The following is a 14886-nucleotide window of genomic DNA, read 5'->3' on the forward strand; positions in this document are numbered from 1 at the left end:
CTCTCCCTCTCCCTCTCCCTCTCCCTCTCCCTCTCCCTCTCCCTCTCTCTCTCTCTCTCTGCTGTGGTGCACATGTGGAGATCAAAAGACAACTTGCAGTTGTTTCTCTCCTTCTCCACGTGAGTTCTAGAGTTGGAGCCGAGGACATCAGATTTAACAAGTGCCTTGCTTAGCCATCTTGCTGGTCCCTAGGCTGGAATGCTCCTGGTGGTTTCTGGAAATATGCTAGTATTCTAGTGCCTTTCTGGGCGGGAGAGATGAGTTCTTTGGGTTCTGACTGGTATGTAGGGTGGAAACTTTGGAGGGCAACTCTGGGATTAGGGGGTTGGGACCCAGAGCTCAAGGCTAGGAGACCATTTAAAAGATGGTTTGAGTGCGCCCCCTACAGGCTTCATGCGTTTGGACACTTGATGCCTGGCTCATGGCACTGTTTTGAAAGTCTGGGGAACATCTGGGGGCTTAGCTAGACGAGGTAAGACTGCAGGGGCTTGGCTGAAGATCTCACACTGGGCTCCTAGCCTGTGATTTCTGTCATGTAACAAGCCATGTTGAATGGTCCTGGATGGAATCTATGTCTTCTTCACCATGCTGGACCTTCTCCTCCTTAAACAACTAGCCAGAATAAATAAGTGTCTCTCTTAACTGCTTCTCTCCATTACTCTGTCCCAGTGATAAGAAAAGTACCTAATAGAGGTGCCCCTACCACGTAGATGGGAGACACACCGGACAAGAAACAGAGATGGCAAAATATAAAATATAAAATAAAAAGCCACCTTCATCTTGGCTTCCAGTCAGCCACCTGACTCTAGTGAAATGTGGCCCCTGGTTAGGCAGTAGCTGATTGGTGTCACTTTGCATTAGCAGAGGAAGGTGCCTATCTTAAAGGGACTCTGGGAGGGCTTAATCCCGTGCTCTGAGGTGTGACCAGGCTTCTAACTCTCAATATGAGTTTCCTAAGGCTGCAGGAGATGCAGTACCACCAGCTGGGGGCAGGGAAGGCTGAACCGATAACATTCCCCCTCTCCCCTCCAGCTCTGGGGACCACAGGATTAGGTCAGACCCACAAGACTGGGCTCCCTTTGAGGTCTAAACCAAATTGCTTCCTGCCTCTTGCAGCTTGGGGCAGCCCCTAGTTTTTCTCCGTTTGCAGACCATCATTCTGTCTCCGTCTCTGACCCTCTCCTCCATGTGTCTTGGGTTCCAAGCCTCTTTTCTATAAGGAAGTAGATTTAGCCTCTCCTTTCATCCAGTAGGACCCACTTTAAGTTGATCACATCACAAAGATCCTTCTTCCAAATCAGGTCAGAGTTAAAGGTATTAAGAAGTTAGTGTTTCCCTCAACATTGAACCCACAGGCCCCTCTGGGTCCTGTTTTTGGAGCAATCCACCTGAGTGACCTCCTCTGCTTATGTGGCAGCCACATTTGGCTTCTCATGTTTCCAAAAGCTGCCTGTGTCTTCTTAGGCTTAGGGTCCCACACCACAGAGTCCCTGTGTTTGCCACCTGGTCTCTTTCTCTTCTTTCATTTTCAAAGGACATGGAGGATCATCACATTAGCCCTGCCAGGAGAGTTCAGATCTTTTTAAAGTCAGTTGATTCACACTGGTCACTTTATATACAACTTTAACTTTTCTTTGCCACGGAGAAGTTCCAGGGACCTAGGCATGATCATGCCAAGGTCATCCTACCCAAAACTACAGGCAAGTTGACATAAGTGGTGGCCTTTCTTCAATTTTAAATTTTTAAATTATGTTTTTGTGTGTACGTATGTGTCTCTGTGTGTATGTCTTGTGTGTGTCTGTATGTATATGTGCCAATGAGTATGTCTGTTTGTGTGTTTTTGGGTGTGTGTCTGTATATCTCTGTGTGTATGTGTCTATGATCTTTCTCTCTTTCTCTCTCTTTCTCTGTGAGTCTACGTGTGTCTATGTCTGTGTGTCTTTCTGTGTGTATCTGTATTGTGTGTCCAAATGGCAGATACCTGCATCTTGCCCACAGTGCTACTGAGGCCACTGCTGCTGCAGACCTGGATATGGAGTAATGATCCATGATAAATGTCTTTCTGTGCTCTGAACCCGTGTTCACCATGCTGCCTGCTGGTTACAAATCTGCTTCCCAGGTACCTGGATGGCAGGAAATAGCATCTTGGATAGTAGCCCAGGGTGCCCCAGGATCACTGTGGGAGTCCAAGGATGAGATACTTTCAGCAATAAGAAGGCCAAGGGGTTCAAGGGAAGAAGGAAGTCTCACATTGAAACCTGGCCCTGTCCCACCATAGTAGACAGATACAAACATCAGTTTCAGCCCCCATACTGAGGTGACCACTACTCTGATGACCTAAAAAGGGGATAAAGGAGTGAGCAACGTGGAGAGAGAGTGTAAGAAATAGGTGAGTTCTCTTCAGAGCCTTTGTTCATCTCTGACTGCATATATACACAGTGGGACCCAGAGATGACGTGTGTACTGGCTGGTTTTGTGTGTCAACTTGACACAGCTGTTGCCGGCCAGTGGCCATAGTCAACTGGGTTCACCTGAAAGAGAGGCTGGGAATGGAAGAAGGGACAGGAGGGTGGGAAGAGATGAAGCCAGGATAAAGGTCTCTGATCGAGGCTCAATGCTTTAATGTTCATCTTTCAATTTAAAGGGGAAGCCCCACCTCCACCACTGAACCCCTTCTTGCTTCAGCCCAATGTGGGTGAGGGGAATCCATCCTTAATCGCAGGCCGGAGGTGTCTCAAGGCAAGCAGTGGTCTATTCATCTCAGCTCCTGTAGCAGGTCGTGGGTCTGCCAAAGTGGTCCTATTGTTTTGGTCTGCTGTGGTAAACAAGGTCTCTCAGGCCTGCTCAAGGCTGGGGGAAGGACACAACAAGCTAGAGTTATCACAGAGAAAGCAGCTTTCCTTGAGGAAATGCCTCCATGAGATCCATCTATAAGGCATTTTCTCAATTAGTGATCAAAGGAGGAGGGCCTAGCCCATTGTGTGTGGGCCCATGCCTGAGCTGGTAGTCTTGGGTTCTATAAGAAAGCAAGCTGAGCAAGCCAGGGGAAGCTAGCCAGTAAGTAACATCCCTCCACGGCCTCTGCATCAGCTCCTGCTTCCTGACCTGCTTGAGTTCCAGTCCTGACTTCCTTTGGTGATGAACAACAATGTGGAAGTGTAAGCTGAATAAACCCTTTCCTTCCCAACTTGCTTCTTGGTCATGATGTTTGTGTAGGAATAGAAACCCTGACTAAGAGAACGTTTAATGAGCATACCCAGTGGATCAGGTAAAAGATGTAGGTGGAATATTTCCTACCAGCTGGTATGGATGAGCTGAGAAGAATCATCCATGGTGAGACAAGGATAGATTTCAAGCCTCCAGAGCATCAAGGGCACAAAGAAGAAGCCACTGTAACAGGATGTATTCAGCCCTGCATCCCAGCAGTCCCAAGTCGGAAAGGCTCTGACAAGTGGCTGATTTATTGACTCATCTAACTATAAGTCTGCAGAAAACTCAGACCTCAGGGCTGACCAAACCCAGTGGGGGCTCCAGCTTCATTTCCCATGAGTCCCTAGACACAGCCTTTCTATGAGATGGATACAATGTTTGCCTCTAGACACAGTAGCATCCAAGGACTGAGAGGCATTTTCTTGTGTGGTTTTCTCTGAAGAGCAGAGCAGTTTTTACCAGATCACTCCTCCATTTCAGCAACCTTCTGCTCTTGGCCAGTCTTTAATGCCTCCTGGCTATGCTGCATGAGGAGACACAGTGACCAGAGAAGTTACCGAGATGTCAGGGAAAGCATTGGACTTACCTCCAGATGAGCATTAGAGTGTTCAACAAACATTCTAGCAAGGACTGAGGATGTAGCCACGTTAGTAGGGTGCTTGCTTAGCATGCTGGGAGTCCTGGGTTTGATTGGCAAGACTTTACAACCAGGCACAGCGATACATACTTCTAATCCTAGCACATAAGAGGATCTGAAGTTCATGGTCACTCTTTGGCTGAGGAGGGAGTTTGAGAGCAGTGTATCCTCATGAGAATTCATGGCAAAGTTACAAAGACTGGATTTTACCTGTATTAATTTATTTCATCTTTGTAGTGTCTTTCCCATGACACTTAGGATCTCATAAAACACTTCAAGCAAGCATGAATGGTTGACAGCTCATATCCTTTCCTCAGGATAGCCTGACAATGGTCATTTTAGAACACTTGATGAGCACCTGCTGTCACCATGATATAGGTAACTATATGATGGTCTAAGGGCTCTCTCAGACATGGTGGTCAGAGTAGGTGACCATTAAGAAACACAGCATCTGGGGAACAACATAGGAAAAGAGTATATCAGAAAACTCCAGAACTCTGCTCAGATGGCCCATCACTGCCACAAACCAGAACCCTCAGATAACACAGGAACCAAAATTATCTCAGAGAGTCAAAAGGGAGAAAAAAAAATCTCTTTCTGAGTGTTAGATATGTTTTGGAAAGAGTAAGTTGCCAATAGATACTGTGTCAGGAAATGACCAGTGAAATCAAATATTATGGTCTTGGTTTCTTTCCTTGTTGCTGTGATAAAACACTGTGACATATTTGGAGAAAGGGCTCACTTTAATTCACAGTTAAAGGTCCACTCCATCATGGCAGGGAAGTCAAGACAGCAGGAAGTTAAAGCAACCAGTAATACACATCCAAAACAGGAAATAGGTGAATCTGGGCTGTCTGCTCAACTCCCTTCCCATTTCGAAAGATGGGATCCAGTCCTGGGAATGGTGTCGCCCACCCTGAGCATTCACTCTCAACTCAACTAATTTAATCAAGCTAACCTTTGCCCCACCACAGGCATGCCTATCGGTCCATCTCCTGGGTGAATCTAGCTTGTCAAGTTAACAATTAACATAACTATCTCAAATACTTCAAGGGTTGAGAAATACTAAGTTAGCCAGTTTGTCTCTTGACCGGGAACTTATCCGCAGACTTGCAAATCTTACTATGCTACTGTTTTTCTAAGCAGTTTCCTAGCACTGAAATTGACCTCGGGACTGCTTATGTCCCTCGAGGATTGCTTGATTTGTTATAAATCTTACTTCTGCTTCACCAAGTGGGCACTCACCTAGTTTCCAACTGTCCCTTTGTTTCCCCATCTGTGAGTGAGTCTTACACACCCCAGATAAAACCGGCTGCTTGATTGTAGCCCTATCTACCACTCTCGATTTACACGGCTCCTTACCCATGAATGAGGTGTCTCTCCCAACCCTGCCCGTGGATGGCACGTCTCTCCCCACCCCCACCTGTGGATGGGATGCCTCTCCCACCCCTGCCCACGGATGGGGTGTCTGTCCCCACCCCTGCCCATGGTTGGGGTGTCTCTCCCCACCCCCATTCTCTCCCACCTCTACCCGTGGGTGGGGCATCTCTCCCCACCGCTGTGTCCTTTTCTCTTTCAGCTCTTTTTCACTTAGTTATATAGCCATGAGATTATCCCACAGTATCATCCAGAACAGGTTCCCGTTTCCCCCCCACCCCCCCCAGTCTCCTGGTGATGGACATCTGCATCCCCGCCCACTGGTGATAAAATGCTTCTGACTAGTCTTGTGCACATGCCTCTTTTTTTATTTTTGCAATAATATTCAGGACAGATTCCAACAAGGAGGAGGTTGGCTGGGTTAAATGGCAAGTGATGATATGGCTTTTCTAATATAGTTTGGTTTACAATTCTTGTGCCTGTCTCTCTCATCTTTAACCTTTTTGGCATAGGTCTCTCTCTGGAGACATTTACATTGACAAGTAAAGACAGTTCTCATTACGGGCTTTATACAATGTGTCCTTGAAGCAGAGCCTTCATTAGTATGTGCAAACAAACCGATTTGGCTACCAAGTTACCTCACAGGAGCTATATAATGCCGTATTTCTATGGCTCACAGTTGGCTATTTCAGTTTCATCAAGACTTTACGGACAGTGGGCTGAGGAGATCATCCAGGTGTGGAATGCTTGCCATACAGGCACAGACCCCTGAGTTTGCCCCATAGAGACCTTGTTAAAAAGCCAAGTATGGCTTAGAATCTCAGCACTGGGGAGGTGAAGAAGAGAAAAAGAGCCCTATAGCTTAGTGGTTACAGCCAGTCTAACTGAATCAGGGAGTTCCAGACTACTGAGAGAGCCTGTTTAAAACCAAACCAAAACAAGCAAACCAAGAAGCATCCTAAGGAATGGTCCCGGAGGTTACTATCTAGCTCCCACAAATGCACACATTGACACGTACTTCTAGACATGTGTGCAGGTGTACACGCAGATGATGCTTTGAGGAACCAGGCAATGAGCTGTCTAGTCCATTTTCAATTTTTCGAAGCTAGAAACCTTTGCCCCAAGTGTTTTATAAAGCCTCAGAATAAACAGAACAACATTTTCCAATCTAGTCATCCCCAAATCACAGCATTTAAGACGTGTATACACACTAAATCTGCACGCTCACAAACCTACTGCACACTTTGAAGTTATTTCAGACAAATTCATGTTGTCTTCTGGGGGAAGAAATCCCAGTACTAATGTGTCTTCCAATGACCTCACACACATCCTTCAAATCCTATGAGGAAGGGAGGGCCCTTCTTGCATGGTGTCCAGTTTCTTCTGCATGAATTCTTTTCTCTGGTCCTGCTGGGACGTTGGCTCCTACAAAGAAATCTAACATAGGGCCAACCCTTGGAAACATAGGAAGGCTTTGGAGTCAAGGTCCCTGGGCACAGAGGCATGCCAAGTACCTGGTACAGTTGGGCACGTCATGAATTCCAAAGGCTGGCCCTCCAAATAAGGGAGCTTGGGCCCCATAATCTAGGGCTTTGGTAACATGTTAAGGCTTCAAATTCCTGGAGGCTAATCACTTGCCAAAAGCTCCTTAACAGGTGAATGCATTTTGAAAGGGAGCTTACACACCTCAGATATACGATCCTCCCTCCTAACCATCAGCCCAGCACTTTAAAAGGCTTCAGAGGGGATGGTGGCTGCAGGGAAGAAAACTGGCACTTTGACCTCCCAAAGCCTGTGGGTCCCAGTGCGGGATCAGGTGACTCATTCAAAACCTTCCCAGGGGAATAAATACATTTAGCAGGTAAGCGGGAACAAAACAAAGTTCACTGAAACCAGACCATGGTAGCTGGCCCAGGAGAGTGTAAAAAGGAGATAGGGCCTTTTTAAAGACAGAGGATGCACACCTGATTGGTACGTGTCATAGGAAATCCACAGAACTTGTGTCTGACAGGAAGGATACAAACTAGTCAGTGTATCATCTGAATAAAGGTTCATGGAGAAGAAAGGTCGTTAGAAAAATCTAGGATCTACATATGAAGTTCAGGAGGGGATAGACATCTAGAAACCGGACTTGCTTATCTCATTTTAAATTAATTATTTTTGAGTTGTCGATAACTCAACAAATTCAAAAGTGGAGCCATGCTAAGAGAGTTTTCACAGTGGCGACTCACGCCCACACTCACTCACGCCCACACTCACTCACGCCCACACTCACTCACGCCCACATTCACGCCTCCTTTTGGTTAAGTCTTCCAGCATTTCTTTGGGGAAACGTGAAAAGCTCTTCACTGTGGTGTCCCCGTGGTGGAGAAAAGGTGGACAGAGTTTGCACGTGGTCAGAATCCCACATGGCCAGGATGAGCAGTTCAATGCAGGTACCTTTCCCCCTGGTCTCTGCTCACCACGAAGAGGCAGGCCTGTTCTAGAACACATGGGTGGATGCTGGGAGTTGAAACAAGAGCATGTTTGCATTGAGCTCTTTTTGACAGAAGCCACAGACAACTAACTCTCTGAGGAACCAGGCGACGAGCTGTTCATTCCATTTCAATTTTTGGAGTCTAGAAACCTTGGGTCTAAGTTTTTTAAAGCCCTGAGATAAACAGAACAACCTTTTCCAATCTAGCTGCCCTCAAATCACAGCACTTAAGATGCTTTCCCCCAAACCAGGTGGGAGGGTGGAGTGTCTGCTGAGTATTGATCTCACGCATGCTAAGTATACTCTATACCAATGGACTCCCATACCCCAAGAATCAGGCCATGGCCTTCTGAGAACATACTGAGAGACATGTTGGGTGCCGACCTCACTCTTGCTATGTATCTCCTGTGTAATTCTACAGCACAAATGGTATGCGAGTATAATATCCCTTTTACTAGTAGTCAAACATGAATAGAATAGATCTTCTGTATGTAAATACGTAGAGAAATTTGCTAATGTACTTATAATAAATTGGAGTGCTTGATTTCTTTTTCCGTTGATAACAGAGGCACTCAGTCAAAAGTTAATGGTTCATGTGCGTGTAGGTCCTCATGGAGTCCAGAAGATGGTGTCAGATTCCCAGGACCTGGAAATCCAGTCACATGACGTGGGTGCTGGGAATGGAACTCAGGCAAGAGCCACGACACTCTTGATGGCTGGCTGAGCCATCTCTCCAGCCTTTCTCCAGCCGTTCCTGAAGCACCGTTTGAGTCACTTGACTTTTAAGAGATGAGTGTACTGAACAAGGCTGTGTTGCTTCTTTGTCCCACAGAAACTTCATCAGAATTGCCTACATGTCAGTCCCAGGCAGGAGGCTCTGTGGCTTACATGTTACTCCCTTGGGGCCTCTGTGGAGTGTGGTGTATCTCAGTGTGGACACTACTGGTATCTGAGAATGGGGCTACTCTGTACAGAGTGCCAAGCAGCACCCCAAGTTCTACCATTAGATACTGATGGTTGTATTTCCACGAGATGTGACAATCGCAAATGTCTCCAGCCATTGGCAAATTGCCCCTGGTTGGGAACTACGGTTGCGCCCAAGGGTGGGTGGGCACTTTTCAGACACCACCTTCCCCTTGCCTTTTGATATCAAAGCCAGCACAGCCGTTATGGCCACTTTGGATCCCTAAGCAGCTTTTCAGAGAGTGTGGTCACCGTCGTCGTCCTGGACCCTGCCGTACCTTCTTGCTCATCCCCTTTAAGACCTATATATTGCAGACAGTGCGAGCACCTCAGTGCTGCCTGGACAGAGTTAAGACCTTTTGAGTGTGTCTGTGGACCTCAGTTCCTGCTTACCCTTTTGTGACTCCTTGACCTTTCCCAGGAATCCCTGGGCCCTTCTGTTCTTTGCTCCTACTAAACTGAGATTATGTGTATATATATATGGTATATGTATATATATGGTATATGTATATGAATATGTATACGTATATACATATATATGCACACACACACACATATATACACACACACATATATATATTTGCCTGACAAGGATTTTTTTCCAAGTTTGTTTCTCTTTCTACCTAGAGTGAATACTGTCTTCTTCTATCTTTGGGGATGCGGGTATCAGTTAAATGTCTCTTCCTCTTTAATGTATACCTTAGATCTTGGATCTGATAAAGCTTGTCTTCAAATTATTCAGTTCCAGGTCACAGTTGGGTTCCCGCCCTAAGTATACAGACCATTTAATCACCTCATATTAGCACTACTCATTTAATACCTGTGTGCTCACGAAGACCTGTACATCCTTGTCACCCCCATGTCCCCAGTCCCAGCATAGTGACAAGTACCCCAGCAGGCCTCTGTGCCTCTCTCCTGACTGTGAGCACATACAGCTCAGTGCCAGAAACGAGCACGTGTTGTCCAAAGGTGAGGTTGGATTATGTCACAGACTCTGGAGCCAGGCTGTCTAGGAACGTTCTTGGGCTCTGTTGCTTTCCGATGAGGTGCCCTTGGGCTAACCACCTCTCTAGTTCTTGTCCTTAGTGGACATGTGGCAGTAAAAATATTCATGTCAAAGTATTATTAAATCATATGAGCTGATGTGTACCATGTACTTAAAACAGGGCCTGGGTTGATAGTCAACTTGAGAATTTGTCATAGTTTCCGGATATCCCATAGAAATTACTCTCAGTGGAAGGACAAGACTTGATTTGAGGAGTGATAGAAGGTGATTGTGATAGCCCAAGGGATGATATAAGCTAGGTTGGGCATCTTCAATAAGATAAGATAAAAGCCGAGCCTAGAATCTTTACATATGACATCAGGTGGGCTAGAGAGATAGGTCAGTGGTCGAGAGAACTGGCCGCTCTTCCAGTGGACCCTAGTGGGTGACTTCCCAGCACCCACATGGTGACTCACAGCTATTTTCAACTCCAGTTCCAGGGGAATTTGATGCCCTCTTCTGGTCTTTACAGGTACTGCATGCACATAGTAGACATACACATACCCATATACATAAAATGGAATATATGTATATGTGTCATCAGGCCCTCAAAAGGGGAGAAAAACTTGGATTGGAATATCTCAGAGAGTCAATCATTTTCCAGGAATTTATGATACATTATTAATTTTTGATGGATGAAAGAAGAGTAAAGTCCTTTCTTCTCTTTTTTCCTCTTCTGGACTTTCTCTACTCAAGACTCACATGAGGGAATGTTCTGGGCATCTGGCCACTGTTTCATCTAAGTGCACATTTCAAGATCGGGCCTCTGACTTGATGGATCCATAGGAAAGGGAATGGAGTTTTATGTGAGATCAGGGTGATTTTGTCTCATTCAGGTGAAATGGAAATTTAAATCTGTTAAAAAAACATCTCTAACTTCACGTTTAGCCACAGATGCTAAACTAATCCCAACTCCTCTTTTTGTATTTTCAGTTTCTATTCAGCCAAAGAGGAGTCAGCTGAAGGGGTGTTCATCCTGGGGTTTTGTTCAGAGAGCGAGTCTTAGTTACTGTTCTGGTGACATAAAGAGGCACCATGACCGAGCCATCTTATAAAAGAAAACATTTAATTAAGGGCTTGCTTACAAACTCAGAGAATCAGTGCATGATTATCGTGGTGACAGGCATGTGGGCTTGGTGCTGGAATAGATAGCTGAGAGCTTATATTCTGACCCATAGATGAGAGGCAGAGAGAGAGGGGAGGGTGTAGGAAGAGGGAGAGGAAGAGGGAGAGACTAGGACTGGGGTTGGTGTGGGCTTTTGAAACCCCAAATCCTGTTCCCAGTGCTTCACCACCTCCAACAAGGCCATGCCTTCTAATCCTTCCCACACAGTTCCACCAACTGGAAGCCACACATTCAAATATATGAGCCTATGGGGGCCATTCTCATTCAAACTATCACTGAGGGGAACTGAACTCAAATTTCTGAACACAGCATTGCTAGAGGAGACACCAAGGGCAAGGACATTCTTCTGGGTTTTGAGCCTGCATTCATGAACTCATAAGGACGGCTTGGGCTCACACAGGTTCAAGTGTAATGCAAATGTTACCCAGCAGGTGTTGGGTTAACTTGGCCTTACCAAAATAATATAGTTAGTAAAAATAGCTTAAATATCCTAGGACCTGGGAATGCTTAAGCAAACCGTGGTGTATGTATATAAAAATTAGTTCTTAATGACAGCCAGAGCATATTTAACAGTAAGTAATATTAAATAAATATAAATAAATAACAAGCTATTGATATATCCAACAGCATGAATGGATCTCAAATTCATTACTGAAAAAGTGGAATAACGTGGATAAATAATATTCTGGGCTCTTTGATTTAGATAGTAATTTGCTATGACTTTTAAAAAGGGATCAAATTCCTTTTTGAGAGTTTCTGTATGTACCCCAAGGATAGGATGGGGCCCTTTTGTCTGCTGAGTAAGTGTCAGCAGTATGTGAGAATGTGATAAGCAGAAATATATTTTTTTTTAAAAAAACCCACATTCTACCCCATTTAGGGTTGTTTTGAAGTATATCCATTCACTCACTTTCTCATTCCTTAAGAAGCGAAAACTTTTCCATTTCCTCAGTATGACACACCTCACTGAAGCAGATACATAATCCTACTTCTGTGGCCTCAGAAGCTACTCAGCTTACAGCAGTCCAACAATGATGCTTTCAACCCTAGTGGAGGAGAGAGTGAACAGAGAGTCAAGGTTCTCTCTCATAGATGGAATATGCACCTTCACCTCTACCCAGGCGACCTGCTGCCCAAGCTTATCTCAGTGTCCACACACCCAAGGCAGCAAAACCCGGAAGAGTGAGAAGCAAGGGGTTCAGCTAGGGGTAGAAGAAAATACACGAGATGATTTGTGAGTTTCTATTGAAACTGGGGGGGGGCAGTTTGATTATGGGAAAACTCAGCTTCCTGGTTTGAGGACAGGCTTAGAAAAGGCTTTCGAGTTTTACATATATCAAATGCCTCCAGACTCACCCAGCAGGATTTTCTTCAGATGTCATGAATAGGAAGGAGTGCAGGAGAAATGTACAGGCCAGCATCGCCTTATGAACCACAGAATGTGATAAGCAGAAATACATTAAAAAAAAAAAGAAAAAAGAAAAAACACCTTTCCCCCCAGTTAGGGTTGTTTTGAAGTATATCCCTTCACTTATTTTTCTCATTCCTCAAGAAAAGAAAACTTTTCTGCTCCCACTGATAGTTAAATTACTTTTAGAAGTAAGGTTGCCTCAGGTACTTCTTTATTAGAAAAATATACATGGTTAGATTGTACCTCAGTTACATTCTCTTTACCACGTGGCATAATGCCAGCTGCCTCTCAAAGTCCAAAACAAAACAAAATGAAACAAAATAACCAACTCCCTTCATGTTCAGTGCTTCAGAGTTCTTAATGGAAGCTTTTATTTATCAAAGAAAGAGGGGAGTAAACACTCTGAGTGGCTGCTTACTGGTCAGTTACTGTGAAGGGGGTGTGGTTGGCTGGTCGATTCTTAGAATGGTCTTCCCTAGTCCTGAAGAGCGGGAGACACTACTACAGAGCCCATGGAAACAGACATCAAGGGCCTGAGAGGGGAGGAGTGCCTGCAGGCTAGGCCTAGGCATCATCCATTCTGACTTGCTCGCCTGGCAGTTCTGGCGTTCAGCTGGCTTTAGCCAGCCCTGCCTCTTAGCACTGACAGTCTGGTGAACCATGCCCTTCCTTTGTAAGTTCACAGTTCATGGATTTGCTCACAGAGACTCTTGCTTAGTCCCAAATAAATGTGAGATCAGCTATGAGGATGTGTTATCTTCCCCATAACATGTACAGACTGGGAAACTGAGGACGGAGGTATTCAAAGGGTCAGGCACACGCCATGAATGTCATCGGTGGAAGGCATGGGCTGGAGAGGGAGATGAGGTCTTATTTAAAAGCTTGCCTTTAAAACAAACAGTCAGGAGCTGGGGAGACGGCTCTGTGGGCAAAGCTCTTGACACACAAGTGTCAACACCTGAGTTCCAATGCCCAGAACTCATAAGAGAGCTTGGTGGGTGTGATGGCCCATCTGGAATCACAGCACTTGGGAGGAATAGACAGGTTATCTCTAGAGCAAGCTGGCTCGGTGATATGAATGAGCAAGCTTCATGTCCAGGGAGAGACCCTGCCTCAGTACAGCAGGTGTGTTGAGAAAGACATCTGATATCAACCTCTGGCCTCCATAAACACACACATACACGCACACACACATACACACACACATGAACATGCAGACACATGCACCTATACATGTGAATATGCATACACACATGCACACCACATGCACACATATATGTATAAGTAATAAAATAAAGAATAGTGAGGGAAAGGCTTTCAGAGGGCAATTATGCTAAATATTAAGCATATATATATATATATATATGTGTGTGTGTGTGTGTGTGTGTGTGTGTGTGTGTGTGTATACACATGCATACATATATATCGGTGAGAGAAGCTACCATCCATGAGTCTGTAGAGTAGTGGTACTTAGTTTGGGGAATGAAGAAGCTATCTTCCATCAAAAGAGGTAGGATTGCCTGGAGGCCTATGTGTCCTGAGCTAAGGAACTGTGTATGTAAACCTATGGAAGGATTTTCCTGAGACCAGATTGTGGGGAACTTCCTCCAGACAACTTGGAGGCAAGGGGCAGTGACATGTCCCTCAGAAGTTTTCGCTGCTGTGACTCTTTGGGATTGGCAGGGCTCTGCAGAAAGGCAAGACTCTCATGGTTTGAATATCGGCTTTGGGTGGGTGGGGCTATCAGTTGTTTCTGCCTGAAGACACCCTGGGGTTTCAGGCAAATCATTGCTGTGGAGACTCAAAAGGAAGACATGCAAATATCACATGCAAATATATGCAAATATTTTCAGCTATCTCTATCTATCTATCTATCTATCTATCTATCTATCTATCTATCTATCTGAGCGGTATTGAAATCTAGCCTGCATACACAGTTCATAAGGTGAAAGACTGGCTTGGCTTCACCTGGGCACGAGCCAGTTATTTGGCCAATTTGTGGATGTTTGATAGTTGACTAAGCAGATGCATACTAGGTATTTGTATTTCCTTTTTATTTTTCATTTTTGATGAGAATCAGAAGCTAAAAGCTATGCAGAACAGCAGTGTTTTGCTCTGCTCCCTAAGAAGAAATGTCAGTCATGCAAACAATGCACATTTCAGGGGTGAAGAATTCTCCCCCCCCACAACACGAATCCCTCCACTCACATTTCTAAGACTACTGATGGGATCTAGGCAGTTTCTATGGGAGATGCTGTAAGGGTGGCTGGGTTTCCTCTAACACAACTATTAATATTTTTGTCTAGTGAGTGATTGTATGGTCTGTCTATAGGCTCACTAGGACCCAGTAGTGCCTACCAATCATGACAACCAAAACTTGTGTCTAGACATTGTCAAGTGTCCCTCGGCTGAGACTGTTTCTCAGGTGGTCACATATCTGTTTCATCAGGGTCGGCATCAGCCTAGATTCCAGAGTTCTGTCAGGCAGACGAGGGCAGAGCAGAATGAGGTAAGGAGACTTAAAGGGCACTGAGGTTCTTTAAACAGTGAGAGAGAAAATACGGGAAACTGACTCTAGAAAAATATAATAAGCAAAATATTCACAGGTGGAGGTGGAAGGTTAAATTTTAGTATTGTGATA

The sequence above is a fragment of the Grammomys surdaster genome, unplaced genomic scaffold, assembly GCF_004785775.1.
Source record: "Grammomys surdaster isolate TR1022 unplaced genomic scaffold, NIH_TR_1.0 126118, whole genome shotgun sequence".
In the NCBI taxonomy this organism is placed as follows: domain Eukaryota; kingdom Metazoa; phylum Chordata; class Mammalia; order Rodentia; family Muridae; genus Grammomys; species Grammomys surdaster.